The 22500-nt window shown below is 46.8% G+C and overlaps 1 long non-coding RNA gene across 1 annotated transcript in view; it reads left to right on the plus strand.

Annotated features, from left to right (window-relative positions):
- Positions 1-8: 8 nt before the first annotated feature.
- LOC116376151 (uncharacterized) overlaps positions 9-22500 on the plus strand; it is a 22858-nt gene continuing 366 nt past the window's right edge. Inside the window, exons 1-2 of the long non-coding RNA XR_004211536.1 lie at positions 9-116; positions 13103-13296. This is a non-coding gene — a long non-coding RNA (uncharacterized LOC116376151). The remainder of the gene's footprint in view (positions 117-13102; positions 13297-22500) is intronic.

Here is a 22500-nt window from a genome sequence, read left to right on the forward strand (position 1 = left end):
AGTAGAGAAGTGTGAGGTGGCTCTCTCCTCTCCTCTCCCTCACACAGCCTTCACTGCCTCCTCAGTCTTCACCAGTGGATACGCTCCAGGCTACGCCAAGCTCAACCAGAGAGGAGGTAATACACACACACACACACACACACACACACACACACACACACACACACACACACACACACACACACACACACACACACACACACACACACACACACAGACAGACAGACACACAGACACACACACACACACAGACAGACACACAGACACACAGACAGACACACAGACACACAGACACACAGACAGACAGACAGACACACAGACACACACACACACAGACAGACACACAGACAGACACACAGACAGACACACAGACAGACACACAGACACACAGACACACAGGCAGACACACAGACACACAGACAGACACACACACAGACAGACACACAGACAGACACACAGACACAAAGCAGCTGCATTTGGCAGGCAGATGTAGTAGCACTGAAATGAATCTCTAGTGATAAGTCAATTTGCTAAGGGCTTCCTTCCTTGAGGGTGGAGTAGAGATGGCACATAATCAATGAGACACAGGACAAGTATTAGTCTCTGTTGTAATAGCTGACTGCTTCCACATCTGTGTTTGTGCGTGCTTGAATGGGTGTGTATGCCTGTGTGTGTGAGGGGGTGTTTGTGTATGCCTGTGTGTGTGAGGGGGTGTTCGTGTATGCCTGTATGTGTGAGGGTGTGTTCGTGTATGCATGTGTGTGTGGGGGGGGGGGGGGGGGTGTTCGTGTATGCCTGTGTGTGTGGGGGGGTGTTTGTGTATGCCTGTGTGTGGGGGGGGTGTTTGTGTATGCCTGTGTGTGTGAGGGGGTGTTCGTGTATGCCTGTGTGTGTGAGGGTGTGTTCGTGTATGCATGTGTGTGTGTGGGGGGGGGGGGGGTGTTCGTGTATGCCTGTGTGTGTGGGGGGGGGGTGTTTCTGTATGCCTGTGTGTGTGGGGGGGTGTTTGTGTATGCCTGTGTGTGGGGGGGGTGTATGCCTGTGTGTGTGGGGGGGGGGGTGTTTCTGTATGCATGTGTGTGGGGGGGGGGGGTGTTTCTGTATGCATGTGTGCATGAATTCCCAAAGTGTGTAGTTTGGAAAGTTTTTCAGATTAGCTAATCAAAATTCCACGTTGTCCTCTTTTGATCCACAGTCTCTGTCTTCTCCTCATGGGCTTTTTGAAGTTCCATGTTTTAATTCATCAATAAAACGACCAGCCATTTTTTATTAAATTACTCCACAGTCCCTCCCTTCCTCCTTCCTTCCCTCCCCCTCCATCCATCCCTCTCAGTGACAGTTAGATAAAGTAGTAGCAGTTTTGCTACCCAGCTGTCTGCTCTTCAGCCTCAGAAGTCATTCATGAACATTCTCTGCTTTCTTTAAAAGTGGGGAAGGATGACAAATGAGTTGGAGTGGGGCTGCGGGGACAAGTTGGAGTGGGGAAAACACCCAGGCGAGACAGACAGCACACACACACACACACTGTACACACACACACACACACAAACACACACACACACACTGTACACACACACACACACACACACATCAACCAGTTACACACACACACACACACACCATCAACCAGTTACACACACACACACACACACACACACACACACACACACATCAACCAGTTACACACACACACACACACACATCAACTAGTTACACACACACACACACATCAACCAGTTACCACACACACACACACACACACACACACACACATCAACCAGTTACACACACACACACACACACACACACACACACACACACACACACACACACACACACACACACACACACACACACACACACACACACATCAACCCAGTTACCACACACACACACACACACACACACACACACACACACACACACACACACACACACACACACACACACCACACACACATACATCAACCAGTTACACACACACACATCAACTAGTTACACACACACACACACACACACACACACATACATCAACCAGTTACACACACACACACACACACACACACACATCAACCAGTTACACACACACACACACACACACAAACACACACATCAACCAGTTACACACACACACACACATCAACTAGTTACACACACACACACACACACACACACATCAACCAGTTACACACACACACACACACACACACACATCAACCAGTTACACACACACACACACACACACACACACACACACACACACACACACACACACACACATACATCAACCAGTTACACATACACTCACACACACACACACACACACATCAACTAGTTACACACACACACACACACACACACAAACACACACACATACATCAACCAGTTACACACACACACACACACACACATCAACCAGTTACACACACACACACACACAACACACACACACCACACACATCAACCAGTTACACACACACACACATCAACTAGTTACACACACACACACACACACACCCACACACACACACACACACACACACACACACACACACACACACACACACACACACACACACACACACACACATCAACCAGTTACACACACACACACACACACACACACACATCAACCAGTTACACACACACACACACACACACATCAACCAGTTACACACACCACACACATCAACTAGTTACACACACACACACACCACACACACACACACACACACACACACACACACACACACACACACACACACACAACACACATCAACCAGTTACACACACACACACACACACACATCAACCAGTTACAGACACACACACACACACACACACACACACACACACACACACACACACACACACACACACACACACACACATCAACCAGTTACACACACACACACACACACACACACACACATCAACCAGTTACACACACACAACACACACCAGTTACACACACGCACACACACATCAACCAGTCACACACACACACACACACACACATCAACCAGTTACACACACACATATTCACGCACAACTAGCTCTCACAGTCTCACATCAAAGTTAGACGTTCATCCATGTTTCTCTAAAGTCAAACGTCAAACGTTCCAAACACAAAAGTGTTTAAGATGAACTTTAGGCATTAATTCAGAAATCTTAAGGTTAGGCATTAACTCTGAATGGTTAAGGTAAGGGTTAAGGTTTGGAATAGGCATAAAACAAAAATATCAAAAACGACTTTGTATCGCTGGATTCAAACATGCAACCTTTGAGGCTTACACCCATCTGCCATCCCCATCCACAACACCCTAGCAAACCTAAACCTACTTGAAGGTAACAGCGCTCACTGTTGCCCCTAGAGGTCTGTTTCCACGTCATCTCCCAACGTCCTCAGACATGGATGGACGTCGAATACTGACTTGTATTATGGGTGACCTGGCTGTGACACAAACACTGACATGCAGACACACATTCACACACACAGGTTGACAGATGTGGTTGTGGTGATGTGTATAAGGTGAGAGAAGAGGCAGTGATCATCATGTTTTAACTAACCAGAGAAATGAGGCAGTGATCATCATGTTTTAACTAACCAGAGAGAAGAGGCAGTGATCATCATGTTTTAACTAACCAGAGAAATGAGGCAGTGATCATCATGTTTTAACTAACCAGAGAGAAGAGGCAGTGATCATCATGTTTTAACTAACCAGAGAAATGAGGCAGTGATCATCATGTTTTAACTAACCAGAGAGAAGAGGCAGTGGTCATCATGTTTTAACTAACCAGAGAAATGAGGCAGTGATCATCATGTTTTAACTAACCAGAGAGAAGAGGCAGTGATCATCATGTTTTAACTAACCAGAGAAATGAGGCAGTGGTCATCATGTTTTAACTAACCAGAGAGAAGAGGCAGTGATCATCATGTTTTAACTAACCAGAGAGAAGAGGCAGTGATCATCATGTTTTAACTAACCAGATAGGAGAGGCAGTGATCATCATGTTTTTACTAACCAGAGAATAGAGGCAGTGATCATTAGGGATGGGTACCGAAACCCGGGCCCAGGGGCTAAATTATGAAAGACCGTAGTATCGATAAGCTCCAACGTTTTCGGTACTGGAGAAAATAAGAAAATACATTTCCTATTTACTATTGCTACATAAACGTTATCTTGCACATTTTATCTCACCAAATGTTTCTAATTTGCAACAAGATTAGTCTAAAATGCATTTGGGCTATTCCCAATCCAGAAGAGAGATCTCTCTGGTGCTACAGCACACACAGCACCCTGCTCTTGGTTAGTGACGATGGAGGAGAGAGCTAAACGTTCAGAAATATGATTACACTTCACTGGAGTCGATGATGACATTGCTCATTGCCACAAGTGCAACAGGACTTCTGCTTGTAAGGGCGGAAAACATGAGCAATCTGTCTAAACATCTATGGACAGTGCATCATGTAGTTCATCCCTCGTTGCCCGGTCTACATTAGCTATGTGTGCTAGCAGCCTAGAGCCAACACACACGGAGTTAACTAGATTATGAGAACATGAGTTCCTGATCAAAAGGAACCATTAGCCAGCTGATTGTTTAGCTATGGGTGTGTTCAGAAATTCAATCACCCATTTAGAGATTTTGCATCTACAATGAGCCAACCCACTCCTCCGTCTAATACCGCTGGTCGAAGCCAAAGACAAGCCCAAAGCCCCTTCACGCTGGCAGCTAATGGGGGGATGACTGAGGACAGGGTGAATGAGTGCCACCTAGCCGTGACCAAGTACATAGTGAAAAGCCTACACCCCTTTGCAACAGTGGAGTCCAAGGGCTTTGGGTGACAGTCAGTATATATTGAGTGGTATGAATTGTTAGGATATAGTTGTATAAAAGGGTTGTACGTTAGTCCCATCACTCCACAATACAATACACAACAACACAACAATTCAATCATGATAATTCAACACATGAAAACTATATATTATTTTGCTGTAGAGAGATGAGCAAGGCACTCAACCCCAAATATACCCCTCCCTCCAGGAGTTACCTCAGTGACACACTCATTCCTACCTGGTATGGTGTAGAAAAGGCCCATGTGATCACTGAGCTGAAGGATGTGCCAGAGCTGGCCATCACATCAGACGGGTGGACCAACCTCTGTCAGGACCATTATCTCACTGTTACAGTGCACTACACAAGCCAGGGCAGTGTACAACAGAAGGTCGTCCACACCAGGACAGTGTAGAACAGGTCCTCCACACCAGGACAGTGTAAAACAGAAGGTCCTCCACACCAGGACAGTGTACAACAGAAGGTCCTCCACACCAGGACAGTGTAAAACAGAAGGTCCTCCACACCAGGACAGTGTACAACTGAAGGTCATCCACACCAGGACAGTGTACAACTGAAGGTCATCCACACCAGGACAGTGTACAACTGAAGGTCATCCACACCAGGACAGTGTAAACAGAAGGTCCTCCACACCAGGACAGTGTACAACTGAAGGTCACCCACACCAGGACAGTGTTAAACAGAAGGTCCTCCACACCAGGACAGTGTACAACTGAAGGTCATCCACACCAGGACAGTGTACAACAGAAGGTCATCCACACCAGGACAGTGTACAACAGAAGGTCATCCACACCAGGACAGTGTAAAACAGAAGGTCATCCACACCAGGACAGTGTTAAACAGAAGGTCCTCCACACCAGGACAGTGTACAACTGAAGGTCATCCACACCAGGACAGTGTACAACAGAAGGTCCTCCACACCAGGACAGTGTACAACAGAAGGTCCTCCACACCAGGACAGTGTACAACAGAAGGTCATCCACACCAGGACAGTGTAAAAGAGAAGGTCCTCCACACCAGGACAGTGTAAAACAGAAGGTCCTCCACACCAGGACAGTGTACAAATCACCAACTATCGAAGTAGTGTCAGAGGAGATCTCAGACATTCTGGAAGAGTTTGAGACAGAGCCTAGCAATATTGTAGCTGTGACTGTTGATAATGCTGGTAATATGGATGTTGACATCAAGAGGCTACGCATCCTAAAAAATAGGATGCTTTGCGCACACATTGAATCTGGCAGCGCAGAAAATCTACAAAATGACTTCCATTGATAAATAGGCAGCCCGAATCAGAGCAGTGGTCATGTGGTTCAAGAGATCCTCGATGTCCAGCCTGAATCAGAGCAGTGGTCATGTGGTACAAGAGATCCTCGATGTCCAGCCTGAATCAGAGCAGTGGTCATGTGGTACAAGAGATCCTCGATGTCCAGCCTGAATCAGAGCAGTGGTCATGTGGTTCAAGCGATCCTCAATGTCCAGCCTGAATCAGAGCAGTGGTCATGTGGTTCAAGAGATCCTCAATGTCCAGCCCGAATCAGAGCAGTGGTCATGTGGTTCAAGAGATCCTCGATGTCCAGCCCGAATCAGAGCAGTGGTCATGTGGTACAAGAGATCCTCGATGTCCAACCTGAATCAGAGCAGTGGTCATGTGGTTCAAGCGATCCTCAATGTCCAGCCTGAATCAGAGCAGTGGTCATGTGGTTCAAGAGATCCTCGATGTCCAGCCCGAATCAGAGCAGTGGTCATGTGGTACAAGAGATCCTCGATGTCCAGCCTGATTCAGAGCAGTGGTCATGTGGTACAAGAGATCCTCGATGTCCAGCCCGAATCAGAGCAGTGGTCATGTGGTTCAAGAGATCCTCGATGTCCAGCCTGAATCAGAGAGGTGGTCATGTGGTTCAAGAGATCCTCGATGTCCAGCCCGAATCAGAGCAGTGGTCATGTGGTTCAAGAGATCCTCGATGTCCAGCCTGAATCAGAGCAGTGGTCATGTGGTTCAAGAGATCCTCGATGTCCAGCCTGAATCAGAGCAGTGGTCATGTGGTACAAGAGATCCTCAATGTCCAGCCTGAATCAGAGCAGTGGTCATGTGGTTCAAGAGATCCTCGATGTCCAGCCTGAATCAGAGAGGTGGTCATGTGGTTCAAGAGATCCTCGATGTCCAGCCTGAATCAGAGCAGTGGTCGTGTGGACTTCCATAAGGCTGAGGAGTTTGTCCAGCTCATGAGAATCCTCTATACATCCACACTGTGTGTGTCATATGAAAAGAATGCCACCTGTGGACAGATCAAACCCATCCTCCACAAATTGGAAGAGCTCTTCACTGTGAAGCATGAAGATACAACGTTAGTGACAACCATCAAAGAGAAGGTGTTGGAGAACCTCTCCAAGCAATATCAGGATTAGGATATTCAAGCCTTCCTGCATGAGGCCACAGCAAATAACCCCAGATTTAAAGGGAGGCTGGGGAGTGAGCCCTAGGACAGGCTGAGGAAAACAATTGTTGAGGCCAATGTGACAGGAGCAACACCAGGGCTGTCAGAGGAGCCGGAGCAGACAGACATGCAGCACCAGCAACAGGAGGAGGAGTCTGAAGGAGAAGGAGAGGAGGAGGAGGAGACAGTCCCTCCATTGTACAAAACAAGGAGTGCCTTGGAGGAGCTGTTCTCAGAGGAGGACAGGAAGTTGAGGTTGACGATCCAACAGGACACCTCGTCCCTCACCTTCAGCCAGCCTGTTGACCTAGAGGTGGAGCTCTACAAAGGCCTGCCTCCCGTCCCCATGGCTGAAGATCCTGTGATGTGGTGGGAGAAGATAACTACTCTGCCCCTCCTCACAAACATTGCAACAAGTTACCTCGGTGCTCAAGCCTCCTTCACCCCGAACGAGAGGGTATTTTCGACTGCAGGGAACACAATAATCCAGGAGAGGTCCCGACTTCTGCCAGGGCAAATATGTTGATCTTTCTCCAGAAGAACTGCTAAGAACTTTTAGTCCTTCTGCAGCCTACCTGCAGGCCCCACCAGTGTTGTTCTATACCACTGTCTTATCCTCTGCAGCCTACCTACAGGCCCCACCAGTGTTGTTCTATTCCACTGTCTTATCCTCTGCAGCCTACCTACAGGCCCCACCAGTGTTGTTCTATACCACTGTCTTATCCTCTGCAGCCTACCTGCAGGCCCCACCAGTGTTGTTCTATACCACTGTCTTATCCTCTGCAGCCTACCTGCAGGCCCCACCAGTGTTGTTCTATACCACTGTCTTATCCTCTGCAGCCTACCTACAGGCCCCACCAGTGTTGTTCTATTCCACTGTCTTATCCTCTGCAGCCTACCTGCAGGCCCCACCAGTGTTGTTCTATACCACTGTCTTATCCTCTGCAGCCTACCTGCAGGCCCCACCCGTGTTGTTCTATACCACTGTCTCATCCTCTGCAGCCTACCTGCAGGCCCCACCAGTGTTGTTCTATACCACTGTCTTATCCTCTGCAGCCTACCTGCAGGCCCCACCAGTGTTGTTCTATACCACTGTCTTATCCTCTGCAGCCTACCTGCAGGCCCCACCAGTGTTGTTCTATACCACTGTCTTATCCTCTGCAGCCTACCTGCAGGCCCCACCAGTGTTGTTCTATACCACTGTCTTTTCCTCTGCAGCCTACCTGCAGGCCCCACCAGTGTTGTTCTATACCACTGTCTTATCCTCTGCAGCCTACCTGCAGGCCCCACAGTGTTGTTCTATACCACTGTCTTATCCTCTGCAGCCTACCTGCAGGCCCCACCAGTGTTGTTCTATAACACTGTCTTATCCTCTGCAGCCTACCTGCAGGCCCCACCAGTGTTGTTCTATACCACTGTCTTATCCTCTGCAGCCTACCTGCAGGCCCCACCAGTGTTGTTCTATACCACTGTCTTATCCTCTTCAGCCTACCTGCAGGCCCCACCAGTGTTGTTCTATACCACTGTCTTATCCTCTGCAGCCTACCTGCAGGCCCCACCAGTGTTGTTCTATACCACTGTCTTATCCTCTGCAGCCTACCTGCAGGCCCCACCAGTGTTGTTCTATTCCACTGTCTTATCCTCTGCAGCCTACCTACAGGCCCCACCAGTGTTGTTCTATACCACTGTCTTATCCTCTGCAGCCTACCTGCAGGCCCCACCAGTGTTGTTCTATACCACTGTCTTATCCTCTGCAGCCTACCTGCAGGCCCCACCAGTGTTGTTCTATTCCACTGTCTTATCCTCTGCAGCCTACCTGCAGGCCCCACCAGTGTTGTTCTATACCACTGTCTTATCCTCTGCAGCCTACCTGCAGGCCCCACCAGTGTTGTTCTATACCACTGTCTTATCCTCTGCAGCCTACCTGCAGGCCCCACCAGTGTTGTTATATTCCACTGTCTTATCCTCTGCAGCCTACCTGCAGGCCCCACCAGTGTTGTTCTATACCACTGTCTTATCCTCTGCAGCCTACCTGCAGGCCCCACCAGTGTTGTTCTATACCACTGTCTTATCCTCTGCAGCCTACCTGCAGGCCCCACCAGTGTTGTTCTATACCACTGTCTTATCCTCTGCAGCCTACCTGCAGGCCCCACCAGTGTTGTTCTATACCACTGTCTTATCCTCTGCAGCCTACCTGCAGGCCCCACCAGTGTTGTTCTATACCACTTTCTTATCCTCTGCAGCTTACCTGCAGGCCCCACCAGTGTTGTTCTATACCACTGTCTTATCCTCTGCAGCCTACCTGCAGGCCCCACCAGTGTTGTTCTATACCACTGTCTTATCCTCTGCAGCCTACCTGCAGGCCCCACCAGTGTTGTTCTATACCACTGTCTTATCCTCTGCAGCCTACCTGCAGGCCCCACCAGTGTTGTTCTATACCACTGTCTTATCCTCTGCAGCCTACCTGCAGGCCCCACCAGTGTTGTTCTATACCACTGTCTTATCCTCTGCAGCCTACCTGCAGGCCCCACCAGTGTTGTTCTATACCACTGTCTTATCCTCTGTAGCCTACCTGCAGGACCCACCAGTGTTGTTCTATACCACTGTCTTATCCTCTGCAGCCTACCTGCAGGCCCCTCCAGTGTTGTTCTATACCACTGTCTTATCCTCTGCAGCCTACCTGCAGTCCCCACCAGTGTTGTTCTATACCACTGTCTTATCCTCTGCAGCCTACCTGCAGGCCCCACCAGTGTTGTTCTATACCACTGTCTTATCCTCTGCAGCCTACCTGCAGGCCCCACCAGTGTTGTTCTATACCACTGTCTTATCCTCTGCAGCCTACCTGCAGGCCCCACCAGTGTTGTTCTATACCACTGTCTTATCCTCTGCAGCCTACCTGCAGGCCCCACCAGTGTTGTTCTATACCACTGTCTTATCCTCTGCAGCCTACCTGCAGGCCCCACCAGTGTTGTTCTATACCACTGTCTTATCCTCTGCAGCCTACCTGCAGGCCCCACCAGTGTTGTTCTATACCACTCTCTTATCCTCTGCAGCCTACCTGCAGGCCCCACCAGTGTTGTTCTATACCACTGTCTTATCCTCTGCAGCCTACCTGCAGGCCCCACCAGTGTTGTTCTATACCACTGTCTTATCCTCTGCAGCCTACCTGCAGGCCCCACCAGTGTTGTTCTATACCACTGTCTTATCCTCTGCAGCCTACCTGCAGGCCCCACCAGTGTTGTTCTATACCACTGTCTTATCCTCTGCAGCCTACCTGCAGGCCCCACAGTGTTGTTCTATACCACTGTCTTATCCTCTGCAGCCTACCTGCAGGCCCCACCAGTGTTGTTCTATACCACTGTCTTATCCTCTGCAGCCTACCTGCAGGCCCCACCAGTGTTGTTCTATACCACTGTCTTATCCTCTGCAGCCTACCTGCAGGCCCCACCAGTGTTGTTCTATACCACTGTCTTATCCTCTGCAGCCTACCTGCAGGCCCCACCAGTGTTGTTCTATACCACTGTCTTATCCTCTGCAGCCTACCTGCAGGCCCCACCAGTGTTGTTCTATACCACTGTCTTATCCTCTGCAGCCTACCTGCAGGCCCCACCAGTGTTGTTCTATACCACTGTCTTATCCTCTGCAGCCTACCTGCAGGCCCCACCAGTGTTGTTCTATACCACTGTCTTATCCTCTGCAGCCTACCTGCAGGCCCCACCAGTGTTGTTCTATACCACTGTCTTATCCTCTGCAGCCTACCTGCAGGCCCCACCAGTGTTGTTCTATACCACTGTCTTATCCTCTGCAGCCTACCTGCAGGCCCCACCAGTGTTGTTCTATACCACTGTCTTTTCTTTTGTTTTTGTTGTTTTACATTTCCATCATCACAACACTAGAGTGTATAATAGGGATTTGTTAAAAACATTGCTGTTTCCTTGCTGTAAATAATTGTTTATTTTATTTAAAATGAAGCAATGTAAATTCTGTTCGAAATTTGTTTCGTTTTTTTTCTCGTAAAAAACAACAAGAAGAACAGATAAGAATACCGGTACCGGATCGATAAGCAGTATCATTAAGAGTAGTAATACCGTTAAAATCTTAACGATACCCATCCCTAGTCATCATCATGTTTTAACTAACCAGAGAGAAGAGGCTGTGATCATCATGTTTTAACTAACCAGAGAGAAGAGGCAGTGATCATCATGTTTTTACTAACCAGAGAGAAGAGGCAGTGATCATCATGTTTTAACTAACCAGAGAGGAGAACTCTGTTAAGAGAACAGAGAAAAGAACTAGAGATGAGAGAAAAGAGGAAGTGGCTTGGAGTTGGTCTCTGACCTCCTATTGCTCTTTCTCTTTGTTTCTCTTTGTTTCTCTTTGTTTCTCTCTCTCTCTCTCTCTCTCTCTCTCTCTCTCTCTCTTCTCCATCTCAGGGCTTGTTTCTGGCCTTCTTTCCCTCTCTCTCTCTCGCTCTCTCTCTCTCTTTCTCCTCTCTTACCCCTGCTCCCTATCTCCCAGAAAATCTGTGTGTGACAGGTGAGAGAGGAGTGCTCTTGACATGCACCACCTCACCTCTCTCCCTCACCTCTCTCTCACTTCTCTTTCACCTTGACCTTCATCTTTCACCTTCACTAACCTCATCCCTTTCTCCCTCTATTCTCTCCTGTCTCTCACATCCACTCTGCCCTTCTCCCTCTGCTCTCTTCTGTGCCCCCTCTCCTCTCTCACATTTCTTATCTTCCAATCAACATCACGCACCTCATCCCTCTCTCCTCTCTCACCTCATCCCTCTCTCTTTTCTCTTCTCTCCTCTCTCACCTCTACTCTGCTCTTCTTCTATCACCTCATCCCTCTCTCCTCTCTCTCACCTCTCTTCCGCTCTCCTTCTCTTCTCTTCCTGCCTCTATTGGAGAATAATCCAGGGAACATTCATTTAATAACTGACAGTTGGAAATCCAACTGCTACAGTAGAACTCCTATTCCTTTCCCGCCAGCGTCCCTGTCTGGAGGTTGTGTTTCTCTTATGTTTCCGCATCATTTCACTTTGACTTATAGGAACTCCATGAGAAAGACTGCATATAAAAATGTCTGCTAGCTGGAGACTTCGCCACAGGTAGGGAGAGGAAACGGGTGTGGTGATGTTTAGACGTTTTGTTCTCACAGAGAGAAGAGAGAGAGGCATTCTGTTTCAATCACATGTCTGCTAGACCAGTGGTGCCCAAACTGTGGGGCGCGTCCCCTGAGGTGTCTGTCTTTCAACTTACTCTTGAAAGTTGTAATTGTAGAATGCATAAATTGGGTAGTGTATCATCAGTTTTGCTGTTGTCATGTCAGTCATTGCAGACCTTAGAGAGCTATTTATAACAGATCAACTAGCCCGTGTCAGCTAATGTTTTTAGCTAGGTCTTTTAGCCCATAGATTTTGTTGTAATGTTTGAGTCACTCAAATTATCTTCAAAACTGCAACGTGTTCTCTGTACCCCAAGACAAAATGTGTAGAATAGCAGGAAATGAGCTCTCCACCAATAAGAGGGGAGTGAACAGTTTGTGTCAGGAACAGTCCTTGTGCCCATAGAAATAAATGTGCTGTTTCTACGTGTTTACCTGTGTTTCTACGTGTTTACCTGTGTTTTTACATGTTTACCTGTGTTTCTACATGTTTACCTGTGTTTTACATGTTTACCTGTGTTTTTACATGTTTACCTGTGTTTCTACATGTTTACCTGTGTTTTACATGTTTACCTGTGTTTCTATGTGTTTACCTGTGTTTTACATGTTACCTGTGTTTCTACGTGTTTACCTGTCTCCAGGTGCAGGGGGCTGGTCTCCCCAGGACAGTGACAGCTACCCGTGGCTCCAGGTGGACCTGGGCAGCCGGAAACAGGTAGTTGCCGTGGCAACGCAGGGCAGGTACAGCAGCTCTGATTGGACGACGAGGTACAGGCTGCTCTACAGCGACACGGGCAGGAACTGGAAGCCCTATCATCAGGATGGAAACATATGGGTAGGTAACACAAAACCTGTGTGTGTGTGTGTGTGTGTGTGTGTGTGTGTGTGTGTGTGTGTGTGTGTGTGTGTGTGTGTGTGTGTGTGTGTGTGTGTGTGTGTGTGTGTGTGTGTGTGTGTGGGTGTGCATGTGACTTCCGTGTGTACGTGCGTGCGGGGGTGCATGTGTGTGTGTGTGTGTTCCTATGGGAATCAGCCAAATGGTCTGATCATGATTCTGTATGGAAGCGCTGCAGTGATAAATGTGTATCTGGTCCACTGAAGGGAGCGTTAAGCTGTTGTTTTTGTGCGCTGCATCATACTCGTTTGGGACTCATTATTATTTCAACAGTGTTTTGTTTCAGCCATTAAACCTGATCGATTGCTTTTAATATTTCTGTAAATTAAAAGTACTTATACCATCTGTCTTACATTGCTCGTGTAACTTTGCCCACCTGGCTATTTTTAAGGGATGTGACATCTATATTGGCTTTTAATTTATCGGTGATGTAAATATTACAATCTAAACAGATGACGTCAACTAACTCACTGTTGTACATCGCGCTGGTCCGTACAATTGATCTTATTTTAGCGCCCAAAAAACGTAATACTTCCAGATCAACTGTATTGTCAATACCACTGTAAAGCACAATTTTTCTCCTTTCCAACAAAATCAATGATGAGACCTTCATGATGCCCATCTCTGCATGATTCAAGAAGGCAATGAGCTACGTCGGGACTTTTTAAAAATGGGGAAGCTAAACTTATTGCGTGATATTGAGAAGGAGCGATGTCATGTGGGGAAACTGCTTTCTTCACCTCATCTGTCCAACTCATCACCTTATCGCCTCTAAGATGTAAATAAAACCCTATAAAGAGTTGATATAATGTGTCATTACAGACCTATTGGAAGGTTTGTGTTGAATTTGAATCAGGTTTTTAGGTCGGTGCTAAAGTGATCTTAGAAGTAAACAGCGGCTTTTGAGAGTCATGATAGCTTGCAGTGATGACGCAAAAAAGGACTAGGTATCCCCCTTACCCTGTCCCTGTCCCTTACCCTGTCCCTGTCCCCGTCCCCGTCCCCATCCCTGTCCCCGTCACTGTCCCTTACCCTGTCCCTGTCCCTTACCCTGTCCCTTACCCTGTCCCTGTCCCTTACCCTGTCCCTTACCCTGTCCCTTACCCTGTCCCTGTCCCTTACCCTGTCCATGTCCCTGTCCCTGTCCCTGTCCCTGTCCCTGTCCCTGTCCCTGTCCCTGTCCCTGTCCCTGTCCCTGTCCCTGTCCCTTACCCTGTCCCTGTCCCCGTCCCCATCCCTGTCCCCGTCCCTGTCCCTTACCCTGTCCCTGTCCCTGTCCCTGTCCCTGTCCCTTACCCTGTCCCTGTCCCTGTCCCTTACCCTGTCCCTTACCCTGTCCCTGTCCCTTACCCTGTCCATGTCCCTCACCCTCTCCCTGTCCCTGTCCCTTACCCTGTCCCTTACCCCGTCCCTTTCCCTGTCCCTTACCCTGTCCCTTACCCCGTCCCTGTCCCTGTCCCTTACCCTGTCCCCGTCCCTGTCCCTGTCCCTTGTTTTTAAATGGTGAGAGAAGTGCTACACCTGGTGGAGAGAGGCTGTAAGACAGAATTAATAGCTTTATGGGTGCTGTACGTTGCGCCATGACACATCACAATGTACAGCGTCGGAGGGGTCCGTTTTTTTTACTTTTCTCCAATACTACAGAGCCATTACCATGTCAATCAACGCTTGAATAGAAACGTAGTTCACACCCCAGCTGTTGATGTCAACACAGTCGCTACAGTCCCATTAGTTTTCTTTGCAGCCTCGTTTGAATGTCGCTGTTGCGCGCATTTGTACAGAATGGGGTTAGCGTACGTTATTAATGTGATTATTTTGTCTAACCTTTCACACACACACACACACACACACACACACACACACACACACACACACACACACACACACAGAGAGAGAGAGAGAGAGAGAGAGAGAGAGAGAGAGAGAGTACAATGCACATGAAAGGCAGAGTTTGGCAGAAAGGATGAGGTTTTCTTGGATGGTGTTTCTGTTTTCTATTGTACCTCGCCAGGGAAAGTAAATGTAAAATTAAAGTATTCTCTTGGCTGTCTGCTTTATCCGTGGTAGATAAGTCCTGTTTTAATTTCTTTACAATAGGATGAGCCTTAGAGGAATATATTGGTTCATGCTCCCATCTTGCAAAAGAAGGATGCTGAGGAGAGAGGGAGAGAGAGAGAGAGAGAGAGAGAGAGAGAGAGAGAGAGTGAGTAACACTGTTACCTATACTCAGACCTAAGAGAATATTTCTTTCCCAAAATTATAATTCAATACAAAGAACGTGAAACTATAAAAGATGAAGAAAGAATCAAATATTTATTGGGTGAAAAGCCAAAATGTGCAGTTTTGGAAGCCAAATATGTGTCCTCCTGCCACAACCTGAGGGACAGCCAGTGAAAAGTGCAATGTAATGTCGATAATATTTCCCATCTTGTTTTGTTTTGTCTTTCATACCATGTCATGTGTCTTCTCAGTCACGTTGACACTGGTCTACTACCAGGTCATGTGTCTTCTCAGTCACGTTGACACTGGTCTACTACCAGGTCATGTGTCTTCTCAGTCACGTTGACACTGGTCTACTACCAGGTCATGTGTCTTCTCAGTCACGTTGACACTGGTCTACTACCAGGTCATGTGTCTTCTCAGTCACGTTGACACTGGTCTACTACCAGGTCATGTGTCTTCTCAGTCACGTTGACACTGGTCTACTACCATTGCTTTAATGTATTGTTGTTCTCATTAATATTGTTGTTGTAGTTGTTGTTAATGGTAATCCCATGTCCACTACTACTATTATTATTGCTGTTGTAGTTGTTGTTAATGGTAATCCCATGTCCACTACTACTATTATTATTGCTGTTGTAGTTGTTGTTAATGGTAATCCCATGTCCACTACTACTATTATTATTGCTGTTGTAGTTGTTGTTAATGGTAATCCCATGTCCACTACTACTATTATTATTGCTGTTGTAGTTGTTGTTAATGGTAATCCCATGTCCACTACTACTATTATTATTGCTGTTGTAGTTGTTGTTAATGGTAATCCCATGTCCACTACTACTATTATTATTGTTGTTGGTCCCACCATTTATTTATATATAAATATATATATGTTTTTTATGTATAAACATATATATATATATATATTTATTTATTTATTTTCTTCGATATGTATACTTTGAAATGTAAGTAATAATGAAAGTGTAAGTAATAAAAATGTAAGTAATAAGTAATAATGTAAGTAATAATGAACTTGCTATGTCAATCATTTAATTTAATTTAATTGAGAGAGAGAGGGAGAGTGAGAGTGTGAGAAATGGATAGAGAGAGAGGGGGAGAGGAAGAGATGGAGAGAGGGAAAGAGAGAGAGGGATAGAGAGAGACAGAGAGAGAGACAGAGGGAGAGAGAGAGAGACAGAGAGAGAGAGAGCATAAGAGAGAGAGAGAGAGAGAGAGTTTACTGGGTCTGGGAATCCACAACACAATAAACATTCAAACAAACAAAAACATGGTTAAACATCAGTTAAAAACAAAACACCAAATCTTCCTCCACAGTAACTAAACACAACAACCTCTGAATTCCCCATATACTCATAAACAGTCCAATGTTATTAACCAGTTTGTAATTGGCAAACTCAACCCTCAGTCTCTCTGTCCACAGACCCCTGTCCCCGAAAACTGTTCTAATCGTGTCTTCCATATTGCTATTTTAGCTGCCCCCTGACACAAAATTAAGTAAAAGAACTACACCATTTCTACTAAACCTGTACTTCGGCCCAAATAATAACAGTTGGGAAGAGAGAACCTCTCCCAGAGCTGAGAACCAGCTAGTGATCAGGTCACTGACACTGTAAGAACAGATGTGGTAGAGTTTCAGACTCAGCACAGAATGGACACCCTTCCCCAACAGTAGGATCCAGGTGTACAAGATGCATATTGGTGGCTATCGCTCCATGTATTATCCTCCATTGGAGGTCAGCTGTCCTCTAATCAATAGGCAGTTTATATAAAGACTGCCAACAGCCTTTTGGGGAGGCAGCTGGACCAAACACACCCACCCACCTCGTTGATTTGACCCCTTCCAGGGAAGAAGCACCGGACTCTTTTACACATATTATGTACATGACCTTCTTTCCCACGACCTTGAACTCCCCCAGCTCCGGGGTATGGAAGGAAAGCAGCATCCCCACAGCCTCCTCGGATGACCCCTGTCCCAGCACTAACATTCAGCGTTGGGAACCGATAAGAGTTGGAAGTATCCACCAATCAGAGTTGGAACTTTCCATCACAAACTGCCAATGAAGTACTGGCAAGGAATCGCAGACAGCTGCGACCTTCCTCAGTAGGCGAGATGATCAGATCCCCGCTCCCCGCTGGGAAGCTCCTCCAACGATCTGCTCAGATGACCCAGCTTGGTACACCCCACACCTAACAGGCATGAACGTAGGCTGGCTGAACCCAGAACACGGGACTGGACGGCAGTGTTGTGAAAAAGAGGCTCTTCAAAAAGCCACATCCCTGGTGGCGTGCCAGCCTTACGGGACTTGACAAGAACTCTCCAAGCCTGCATACAGACTCATAAAATGGAGTGAAGCCAGACAAAATCACCCCTTCTAGCTTTAAGAGGAAAATATGTTTGTCTTAACCCAAACAGCCCATTCTCATCACCAATGTATATGCTGTGTTGACCCAGCTAGAACTGTCACAGTACAACAGTCTCTGGGCTGTTAGAACCATCACTGTACAACTGTCTCTGGTCTACTTGAAGCCGGAAAGCCATGATCCTGGAAAGAAATGTCCACCAGACCTTGTCCACCCTCGTGCAGTGGCAGGTACAGGGCTCCATCTGTTCTTACAGTCTGATACAAGAGCTTCAGAGGACCCTTGTCAATTTCTTCTGGTCTGGACAACATTGGAATAAAGATGGAGCCCTGTACCTGCCACTGCACGAGGGTGGACAAGGTCTGGTGGACATTTCTTAATAAAAACTATCACGTCATCTGCATACTCAGACAGTGCTATCGTGGGACCCTTCATTACCCCTGGCACAGAGAAACCAGTAAACCTCGCTCTTAAAAAACAATGCATTGGTTCAATTGCCAGACAATATAAATGCCCTGAAATTGGGCATCCCTGCCCGAGGCCCCATCCCCGTCCAACAGGGTAACTCAAACCACCGACCTACCTTCACCATACATGAGGCCCTAAAACCATTCACCCCTCTTGATCACACTGTCTTCAGGTTTCCTTTATTTGATCAAATACAACAATACGCTCTGTACCCTCATTATGAGCATACACATACAAATAAATACATAACATCCGCCTTGACCAATAAAATCCGACCCTTGACAATCTCTGTTGTTGATACCACAGTCACCCATAAGACTGAGGAAAACAAAATTGCCACCCCAGCACTGAAATTAGTACTATGACTGAGTATATGCTGCCCCTCCCACCACATACCCCAGTCAACCTCTTTAACCTCATCACTATGTGTCTCCTGTAGGAAATTATTATTCCTGTCCCTTCCCCCATTAATATTGAGAGAACCTACCCTTAGTACCTCCATATAGACCAGACAAAGAGAAAGAAAACACCTTATGAGGCCATGATCATCATCATTGTTTTATTTTTCTCTGAACCTTCCCACGTTTCCCACAACCTTTTGTTGCCGTGACAGCAGTAACACATTTCCTCAAGTGGAAATGCTTCTTCACACTCAGCTGGTCTAACCCCACCGTCTTCTGTAACATCACAGCTGACCTCACAAACTTACCAACATCAAAAACATCTGCCAATTTAACAGATTGGTCCAGGAAGTTATTTACAGTTGAAGTGGGAAGTTTACATACACTTATGTTGTAGTCATTAAAACTCGTTTTTCAACCACTCCACAAATTTCTTGTTAACAAACTATAGTTTTGGTAAGTCGGTTAGGACATCTACTTTGTGCATGACACAAGTAATTTTTCCAACAATTGTTTACAGACCAATTATTTAACTTATAATTCATTGTATCACAATTCCAGTGGGTCAGAAGTTGACATACACTAAGTTGACTGTGCCTTTAAACAGCTTGGAACCTTGGAACCTGTCATGCCTGTGGATGTATTTCAAAGCCTACCTTCAAAACTAAATCAGCCAAGACCTCAGAAAAAAAATGTAGACCTCCACAAGTCTGGTTCATCCTTTGGAGCAATTTCCAAACGCCTGAAGGTACCACGTTCATATGTACAAATAATAGTATGCCAGTATAAACACCATGGGACCACGCAGCCGTCATACCGCTCAGGAAGGAGACGCGTTCTGTCTCCTAGAGATGAACGTACATTGGTGCGAAAAGTGCAAATGAAATCCCAGAACAACAGCAAAGGACCTTGTGAAGATGCTGGAGGAAACAGGTACAAAAGTATTTATATCCACAGTAAAACAAGTCCTATATCGACATAACCTGAATGCCCGCTCAGCAAGGAAGAAGCCACTGCTCCAAAACTGCCATAAAAGGGCCAGACTACGGTTTGCAACTGCACATGGGGACAAAGATCGTACTTTTAGGAGAAATGTCCTCTGGTTTGATGAAACAGAAATAGAACTGTTTGGCCATAATGACCATTGTTGTAGGGAAAAGTGGGACACTTGCAAGCCGAAGAACACCATCCCAACTGTGAAGCACGGGGGTGGCAGCATCATGTTGTGGGGGTGCTTTGCTGCGGGAAGGACTGGTGCACTTCAAAAAATTGATGGCATCATGAGGCAGGAAAATGATGTGGATATACTGAAGCAACATCTCAAGACATCAGTCAGGAAGTTAAAGCTTGGTCGCAAATGGGTCTTCCAAATGAAAAATGACCCCAAGGACACTTCCAAAGTTGTGGCAAAATGGCTTAAGGACAACAAAGTCAAGGTATTGGAGTGTCCATCACAAAACCCTGACCTCAATCCTATTGAAAATGTGTGGGCCAGCAAGGAGGCCTACAAACCTGACTCAGTTACACCAGCTCTGTCAGGAGGAATGGGCCAAAATGCACCCAACTTTTTGTGGGAAGCTTGTGGAAGGCTACCTGAAACGTATGACCCAAGTTAAACAACTTAAAGGCAATGCTACCAAATACTAATTGAGTGTATGTAAACTTTTGACCCACTGGGAATGTGATGAAAGAAATAAAAGCTGAAATAAATCATTCTCTCTACTATTATTCGGACATTTCACGTTATTAAAATAAAGTGATAGACCTAACTGACCTGAGACAGGGATTTTTTACTAGGATTAAATGTTAGCAATTGTGAAAAACTGTGTTTAAATGTATTTGGCGAAGGTGTATGTAAACTTACGACTTCAACTGTACGTAATTTAGATTGTAAATTGAGTCACCGCCAGCTTCTATCATATCAACAGAGATATCAGACATAATCATATCCTTCTCCTGATCCTCCTCAACTGAGGCCACAGACCCCTGACTCCCCTCTACCACATCCCTCTCAACACTAACCACTTGCACCCCATCACTAGTACCAGGCTTCTCCTCCACTGCCTGGGAGACTAGCTGCCGAGGACCACCTGCGCCCCTCCCTTTTCGGGCAAGCATGTCTCTTATGAACCTCATCCCCACATACCTATACTAACGTAAGCTGTATACAGTCTGTTGTCATACTTGACTTTAAACAATAACTCCCAAAGTCTGCTCCGTTGAGTCCAAAAACATAACACCTGTCGCCGAAACGACATGTTTCAGAGCCGGGTGTTTGAAATGTCATAACCTGTTTCAGGCCCGTTTGTGTGAAACGATATAACCTGTTTCAGAGCCGGTGTTTGAACTGAAGTAACCTGTTTCAGAGCCGGTGTTTGAACTGACGTAACCTGTTTCAGAGCCGGTGTTTGAACTGACGTAACCTGTTTCAGAGCCGGTGTTTGAACTGACGTAACCTGTTTCAGAGCCGGTCTTCGAACTGACGTAACCTGTTTCAGAGCCGGTGTTTGAACTGACGTAACCTGTTTCAGAGCCGGTGTTTGAACTGACGTAACCTGTTTCAGAGCCGGTGTTTGAACTGACGTAACCTGTTTCAGAGCCGGTGTTTGAACTGACGTAACCTGTTTCAGAGCCGGTCTTCGAACTGACGTAACCTGTTTCAGAGCCGGTCTTCGAACTGACGTAACCTGTTTCAGAGCCGGTCTTCGAACTGACGTAACCTGTTTCAGAGCCGGTGTTTGAAACGACATAACCTGTTTTCGAGCATGGTGTGTGAAACGACATTACCTGTTTCAGAGCCGGTCTTCGAACTGACGTAACCTGTTTCAGAGCCCGGATGTTTGAAATGACGTAACCTGTTTCAGAGCCGGTCTTCGAACTGACGTAACCTGTTTCAGAGCCGGATGTTTGAAACGACGTAACCTGTTTCAGAGCCGGTGTTTGAAACGACATAACCTGTTCCACATAACCTGTTCCTCTCTGCCCTTCGCCTTTCTCTCTCTCTCTCTCTCTCTCTCTCTCTCTCTCTCTCTCTCTCTCTCTCTCTCTCTCTCTCTCTCTCTCTCTCTCTCTCTCTCTCTCTCTCTCTCTCTCTCTCTCTCTCTATTTCTCTCTCTCTCTCTCTGTCCCTCTCTGTCCCTCTCTCTCTGTTTCTCTCTCTCTCTCTCTCTCTCTCTCTCTCTCTCTCTCTCTCTCTCTCTCGCTCCTCAGCATATGCTGATAGGGCAGAGGGTTTCTTCTCTTGTTCCTTCTTTTGCAAGATGGGAGCATGAACCAATATATTCCTCTAAGGCTCATCCTATTGTAAAGAAATTAAAACAGGACTTAACTACCACAGATAAAGCAGACAGCCAAGAGAATACTTACATTTTTACATTTTCTTTCTCTGGTGAGGTACAATAGAAAACCTCATCCTTTCTGCTGGAGAGAGATGGTGGGGCAGAGAGAGAGAGGGAGGGAGAGAGAGAAGGTGAGGGAGAGAGAGAGGGAGGGGGGAGGGAGGGATGAAGAGAGAGAGGGAGGGAGACAGAGAGGGAGGGAGAGAGAGAGAGAGAGAGGGAGGGAGAGAGAAGGGGAGGGAGAGAGAGAAGGAGAGGGGGGAAGAGAAGGGGAGGGAGGAAGAGAGAAAGAGAGGGAGGGGGGAGAGAGACGGAGGGAGGAAGAGAGAAGGGGAGGG

Source organism: Oncorhynchus kisutch, linkage group LG11 (genome assembly GCF_002021735.2).
Source record: "Oncorhynchus kisutch isolate 150728-3 linkage group LG11, Okis_V2, whole genome shotgun sequence".
Classification (NCBI taxonomy): Eukaryota; Metazoa; Chordata; class Actinopteri; order Salmoniformes; family Salmonidae; genus Oncorhynchus; species Oncorhynchus kisutch.